The sequence below is a fragment of the Lonchura striata genome, chromosome Z, assembly GCF_050655825.1.
Source record: "Lonchura striata isolate lonStrDom1 chromosome Z, ASM5065582v1, whole genome shotgun sequence".
Lineage (NCBI taxonomy): Eukaryota > Metazoa > Chordata > Aves > Passeriformes > Estrildidae > Lonchura > Lonchura striata.
The window spans coordinates 23,357,727-23,364,890 of NC_140740.1; the positions used below are offsets into that span (position 1 = coordinate 23,357,727).

General features: G+C 49.9%; 1 pseudogene; it reads left to right on the forward strand.

Moving 5' to 3' along the window:
- The first annotated feature begins 235 nt into the window (after positions 1-235).
- Positions 236-6,802, forward strand: LOC146763709 (inositol 1,4,5-trisphosphate receptor-interacting protein-like 1; annotated as a pseudogene).
- The last annotated feature ends 362 nt before the right edge of the window (positions 6,803-7,164 follow it).

A 7,164-nucleotide genomic window follows, 5' to 3' on the forward strand; every position in this document is an offset into this window, starting at 1 on the left:
TCAGAACAGAGAGCCTTCTCCTTTCTCCTTCACCCAGTCCCTGACATTGCTGATTCTGCTGGCTCTTCAGGTTCAGCTGCGGGCAGAACCCAGTTCCCAGCTGTTCCCCACTCCTGGCACAGTGCCGGAGTGCCAACAGAGGTAGCCGGGACTCCGGTGGGCTATGTCACCAACACAATGTACTCTCATCTTGCTTTACCCCAGTACAGGATTCCCTTTCCCAAATCTTGACTGGATGAACAAGCCGGCAGAAAGGAAGAGGAAGATGCCCCAGAACACCCAGGCAGGTGAGGACAAAGTCACTGCCCTTTTCCTCCTCTCTCCTCCATCTCCCAGCCCAGCACCACCCCCGGCTGCAGGACAGCCCCGCTGCCAGCATTATCCTTCCGGGGACAGATTGAAGATATCTCTTTCCCCTTCTCCTGGCTTGGAGACAAATCCCATCCTCTCCTTGTCCCTCCTCCCCCAGAAAAGGAGCTGAGGATGTAGACCAAGAAGGACAAATCCCCATGGCAGAACCTCGTGCAAGAGGCTGTTTTGAGCAGCTCCACAGTGCAAGAATCCAATGGGGAAGAAGATCCCCAGAGATCTTGCTCAAGGAGGAGTTCCAAACCCAGCTCAGGGTGCTCCAAGGAGGAAAGACCCACCCTGTGCCAGGATGGCAGCCGGAGATCCAGCTGGAGCTCAGACCTGGTGGTGTATGAGCAGCTTCATGCCAGAGAGAAACCCTACAAATGCTTAGAATGTGAAAAGAGCTTCAGCTGGAGCTGCAGCCTGGTTCACCATCGGAAAATCCATATGGGGGAACAGCCCTATGAGTGTGAGGCACATAGGAAGAGTTTAATCCAGAGCTCCAATCTGATCTTTCACCAGATGATCCACCCATGAGCACATCCACCCTGGGAGACAACCTACAATTGTCTGGAGAGTGGGAAGAGCTTCTCCTGGCCATCATCCTTGACCAACACCAACAAACCCACCAATAAGGGAAGCCCTGTAACTGCCCCCACTGCACAATGAGCTTTGTCCTCTGTTCCAACTTCATCCCCCATCAGAGGATTCATGTTGGGAAGAGACCTGGTGGCCCACTTTCCCCAAGATCCACATTGGGAAGACACCTGTCCCTTTGCTTGCACCTGGCAATGATGCAAGGTGGGACCAAAGAACACGAGAGTCTGGCCATGTCCCCGTCATTATCTTTGATCCCACCTTGCATCATTGCCAGAGACTAAGAAAGGAGCTCTCTCTCTTCCCATAGGAGAAGGGTGACCTTTCCAGGTAGGAGAAAATACATGGCCTGGAAGAGCTGGGTCAGTGTTGTCACAGTTTTCCCTGTAAGTCGTTTCTTTGTCTTATTCCTTCTCATCTCAATATTGTTGTGGTTCCCAGTAACAACTTCCTATCCCAGCCTGGGATCTTTGCCTTTTGTGCCTCCACAAAACAAAACAGGGCCACTGTTTATGCTGCCGGTGCCCTGATCAGTTACCAGGAGGCATTTCTGCTCATCCACGCTGTAGCACTGTGGACTCAATTGAAATTTTGGTATTACTGCAGCTGAATGAGCCTTTGCCCCTGTTTATGCCTGGGCTGATTCCTATCCTTTCCTTTTCATAATTCACCAAACAACAACAGAAGTAATGTAACAATGGCAGCTGAAAATAATTGAAGAAGAGGAAAAAAATCCTCTAGAAATAATTTTGTCAAACCAGAAACAGAATCAACCTTAGCCAAGGATGTGCTGCCCAACCAGGCAGCACAAGCTCCACCAACAGACATGAATATAAAACATGTTTGACACCATAAATGTGTGTGCTGTCATAAACTGCTTTTCCAAAGTGATTTCAACTTCATTTGAGGATTGAAACACATTCATGCTTCAGCACCTGATGTATGAGCTGGGCGCACTAGGCAGCTGAGCTGCTTTGGGCAGCCAGAAATAAGACAAACTTTCTCAGCAGTATTTGGTTTGCTTTCTCTTTAATTTCTTCCCATGCGAGAGGAGACGGACTTCAGACTTACAGCTTCAAGAATATTTGAATTTTAACCACCTCGTAATTCACCTTATCTGGCTTTTTGTACAACCTGGTCTTATAAAACAGATGGATTTTTATTTGTTTACTGTGGGACATAAGAACAGCTCAATAGCTGCCCCAGTGTTTCATTTTTTTCAAACAAAATCATATATAAAACAAATTACATCAGAGAAAGCCAATCAGAGTCAAAACAAGTTGCTGCATTGTTCAGTGAACATAAGCTAATTTTCAGAACTAAACCACAAAGTTGGGAATGTGAGTAAAGGTTTGAAATTGCTATAAAATGAATTGGCAAATTCCGTAAGTTCATGATTAAGCATCACAGATCAAAAGAAGAATATCTTTCTTAATCATCGCCATATGATCAAAAGATTTTTAAGTCCTGGGTTTCCAATGAATTCTTTTAAAAGAAGTTGCATTTATCATCATGCTTCAGGAGAAAATAAAAATTGTCATGTTTGCAATTCAGGTAAAGTATATTTTTGAAACGAAACATTTCAGTGCTATTTCTTTGGTTTTTAAACTAGTTCTGTAACTTGGAGATCCTGCTATTTCACAGCTCTTAGCTCACAATATTTTACTCTAATGGAAGTAAGTTTGACTTGAGACTGTAAGACCGTTAGCTATTACAGTTTGTTGGTTTGGGTTTTTGTTGAACACATTTCTAGTAAGGCCATTTTTCTTTGCAACATCTTGCTTTTAATTCTGACACTTCTACCACACCCCCTCCTGTAGATGCACAAACACATGCACAGATAGATGTAAGGCAGTCCAAAATTCAAACCCCAGTTAAGGAATTACAGATTTTGGGCCAGGATGTGGAAGCACTACAACATAGCCCTGTAGACATAGACATGAACGATGTGTTGTAAACTCCATGTCAACAGACATGTGACTCTTAGGCAAAAATGATCTTTATATTGAATTTTCTAGAATTTATGGAGCAATGACTTTAACGTGGGAAGTAGCTAAGTAGGACGTTCTGATAGGATTAAGGAGTCTCAACCCACAACTGCAGGAAGAAATTCACTTCTAAATATAACTGAAAGTGAGATTAAAACACAAAGGAGGTTACATGTTGAGAATTCAAAGCGATAATACAACTTTTTTTTTTTTTCATGAAAGATGAAAGAAAAGGAAATAGAAAATTAGGGAAATGCCAAGAAAAAATATGAGAAGCACAGGAAAGGGGTTTCTACCACCATGGCTCCAGCCCTGGTTTCTCTGTCAGCTGTGGCCCCAGGCAGCCAGACCAGCAAGGTGGGGCAGGAAAAGCCTCATAGGAGCAGCCAGGACAGCAAAGGACAGCAATGACAGCAAAGACTCCTGACACTTTGTAGACACCGTGCCATGTTGGGCACTTGTAAATTTAGGGATGTCTTGCTTTTTAAGGACAGATAGTAGCAATGGCACATGCACCACGAGCACCCTCAGGACAATGGCACATCCAGCATGTCCCTCATGAACTCCCTCATGATCTCTGCTCCCTTGAGGAGTCGCTGAGGTCCATCATGTGTCCAGCTCTGCAGGACAACTGAACAAACTACCCAGAGCTGGGGGAAAGTGCTGCAAATAGCACCAGCACCAGCTCCCTTGGAGCAGGAGGAACACGTGTAGCTGATCCTGAGTCAGTGCAAAGTGCTGTTGGGTGGTTTGAACCCAACAGCAGAACCTTGACTCGGCACCGTGTAGAAGATGTCCCCTTGTCTGGTTTTGTTTTGTTGGCTGTTTGCTCCCACTGTTGACACTGAGCTGCTGTGGCTGAGGCTGAGACATCCCTCCTACCTTGTCAGCAGCAGGCCCTGTCCAGAACTGTACAAAATATGAGAAAAGCAGCTGGGAAGAACAATGCATGGAATCCTACAGCTCAGGAGCTCTTATGTCAGAGCCCTGCCTGTGCCTTCTGTTTGTCAGCACCTCCTTCTCTATGCACACAATAGTGACTGGTGAAGGTCTTTTTTGCCTAAGAGCTCTTGAGAACCAAATGCTCTGCTGGGATTCTCACAATCTGTTAAGTTCATTGCAGGGAAACAGAAAAGCAAGGGCAGGGTAGCAGTTCAGCTGGAAGCTGGTCACTCCCTGCAAAGGGCTTGTGTGTGATGTGGGAACATCACATGCACGGATGGGCAAGAAGGGTAAATGTGCTCAGGTTGCTGCAGGTGAGGTTTAGGCTCATCTCAAGGGCAGTCAAGGGTGGTGAGCACTGGAAGATCCAGCTCCAGTCCCCATCCATTTCAGTGATGTCTGCAGCCTGGATCCAGAACACCCTGGGGGGCTCCTGTGGCTGGCTTTGCACTCAGGTGAGGATAAGAGGCCATCTGAAGACCCTCACTCATTTCTCTGCCGATTGCCATGAGCAGGAACTCCCTTCTCCCACTGCAGTTCCGGCTTGGAGAAGGCAACAGTGCTGGTGCAGCCACTGCACTGTCACGTTGGCTGTTCCAAAGGAGCCTGGCAAGAACTTGGGAAGGAGTTGGCAAGGACTTGGCAAAGACCCAGCGTGGACCCAGCACAGAGTGGCCTACTGCAATTCCTGCTTCACTCTCCATCCTTAAGCCAAATGAACTGTTGGGGTGACTCTGGTTGTCTCTCACTGCAGACCCCTCATCTCCCTTGTTACCACCCTGACAGACGGAGATCAAGAACCCTCTCCCCAAGGACTGAGACTGAGACCCCTGCCACAGGGAGTGGAAGGATGGAGGGAATGGTGGTGTGACCACTATTGACATGACCTGTTCTTCTCCAGTAACTTCAATGGACTTATTCTTTATTGTGTTCATCCTGCTTGGGGGTTTCAGTGGACTCACCTGTTCTCCCACAGCAGTTTCAATAAACTCTTATTGTTCTGTATGTTCTCCCCTTTTTCCTCAGTGGACTATAACTGGACCCCTGGGTTAGGTAGGACTTTGGAGACTTTCCCCAACACAATAAGATGGATCCCCATCATCCGGACCAGTGAGGATCTCACCTGTGTCAGTAGCTATAGCCATCCCCCTCTTTTCTCTCTCTCTTCTTCTATTTCCTCTCTGATCCCACTATCATATGTATTGTTTTGGCCCCTAATAAAGGTGATTTGTTGTGTTTAAACTGATGGTGCCCTGCTGTTTGCCTTTTTTGCACTTTTGGGATTGGCCAACGAACCATCACAACACCCCGCTATGGGCAGATCGTGACACCAGGAGCCGCTGAGGCTGGCAGTGGGCACCAAGGCTGGGGCTCGTGGGCCGGGAGGCGGCTCTGGGGGCTGTGACACGCCAGGGCATGGGTCACAGTGGGAGCTGTGAGCAGGGGCACTTGGCAGCTGAGTGACATGGTTCTGCTGGCTGTGACATCACAGAGGACAGGTGACACAGGCTCCTGTGTCCAGGGGCAGCACAGGGCAGTTGGATTCTGGCAGCCAGTGAGTGCACATGCAGGGGGAATGCTGGGCTGGATGGGAGCTGGGAAAGGTGCCCTGGGGGTTTAAAGCCAGAATGGGAGCTGGGACCCTCAGGGTAGGGCACTGTCCTCTGAGCTGGGGGAAGAGGAGCTTGGAGATGTCAGCGGGGCAGGTGCCCAGAGAGGCTTTGGGGACATTGCAGGTGTCGCCAGCCCCCTGCTCCCTCCCAGCCAGACATGCTGAACTCTCTTTCTTCCACCAGGCCATGTCTCCAACACTGACCTTCCTTCTGGCCCTGTTAGCCACCCATGCTGGAATGAAGGTGAACCAAGAAATTGAAATTAATGAAGTCAGTTGTATGCTGGAGCGTGAAGAATATTTGCATCAAGAGATGATGCGGCTCCTGCAGGAGATTGAGGGGAGCAGTGGCACCATGGAAGCCCTGCTCTGGTCTGTGATGGAAAAGCAGTGGCTTCTTTTCATCAGTGCAGCAGTCCTGGCTCAGGTTCTTGCTATGGGCTGCTGGCTGGTCAGGAGAAGAAAGCGTGGCTCTGCCAGCAGGAGGAGGCAGGAGGGATCCAGCAGGAAGGAGAAGGTCAGTGAACATGAGAAGGTCAAGGGTATAGGCAGGGTGGCAGCACTGTGGCTGTGCCCAGCCCATCACCAGTGGGCACATCCAGGATAAGGCTGGAGTGGGCTGTCAGCAGCCTGATCTAGGTGAGAATGTCCCTGCTCGTTGCTGTGGGGTCACAGTGGACAGCCTGTAAAGGTCACTCCCAAGCTCAGCTGTTCTGTGATTCTGCAGCAGGGCCTGCCCAGCACAAAGGTGCTGTAGGAGCTGGTGGAAGATCTCCTCAGCGTCTGCCGAGTGCTGTCCCGGAGGAACTTCATGCCAGAGCTGCACCCGGCCGCCGGGACAGACACCAGCCCCACCTGCAGTGCCCAGGAGAACAGCAGCACCTACCGCACGCTGGTCATCCTGCGGCCACCGCCCGGCCACTCCTTCAGCCCGGAGAGCAGGAAATGGCCGCCAGCCGAGCGCATCCGCGTGGGGCTGGAGTGCCTGTGCTCCGGGGAGCAGCTGCTGGGGCACACGTGCTTTCTCCACGCCTCTGGTGGCCAGCTGCCCAGCGACCAGGAGTGGTACATGATGGACACCCTCTGCACGGGCTCCTACTTGGACCCAGAGAAAGTCACCCGCTGGGTGCAGATGTTGGTGGCGTCGGCCTGGCTGCTCCTGCCGCACTCGCGCCGTTTGCAGCTGATGGCGCTGCCCTGCGGCAAGTCCTGCAGGTTCCGGCTGAGCGGCGCCTCTGGCCTGCACCGCAGCATCGAGATGGTTCTGGCCGTGCAGCAAGGCAGCTCCTGTGCCTGCCTGAGCCTTGAGTAGGCAGCAGCCGTCTCTGCCAGCAGCACCGTGCGGGCCACAGAGCTGCCACCTCTCCGTCTCACTGCCACGATGGCTGTGCTCTTGAGGTGACAGCACTGCAACCAAACAGGAATTGAGGAAGGTGAAGTCAATCATTCCTCATGGGACATTTTTTGTGTTCTGTTAGGATTCTTTAGTTCATTTATTATGAACTCTGAAGGAGATAGCCAAGTGATAATACTTCTAAAATCTCCCAAGGCAGAGCTGGGAAGGTTAACGTGATCTCAAACATGTCAAAAGTTTTGTTAAGGAAAATTATACATCCATAGGAGGTTTTCCTACAGTTTTGTACTCTTAAAAAAATAAAATTCAATGATCCAACA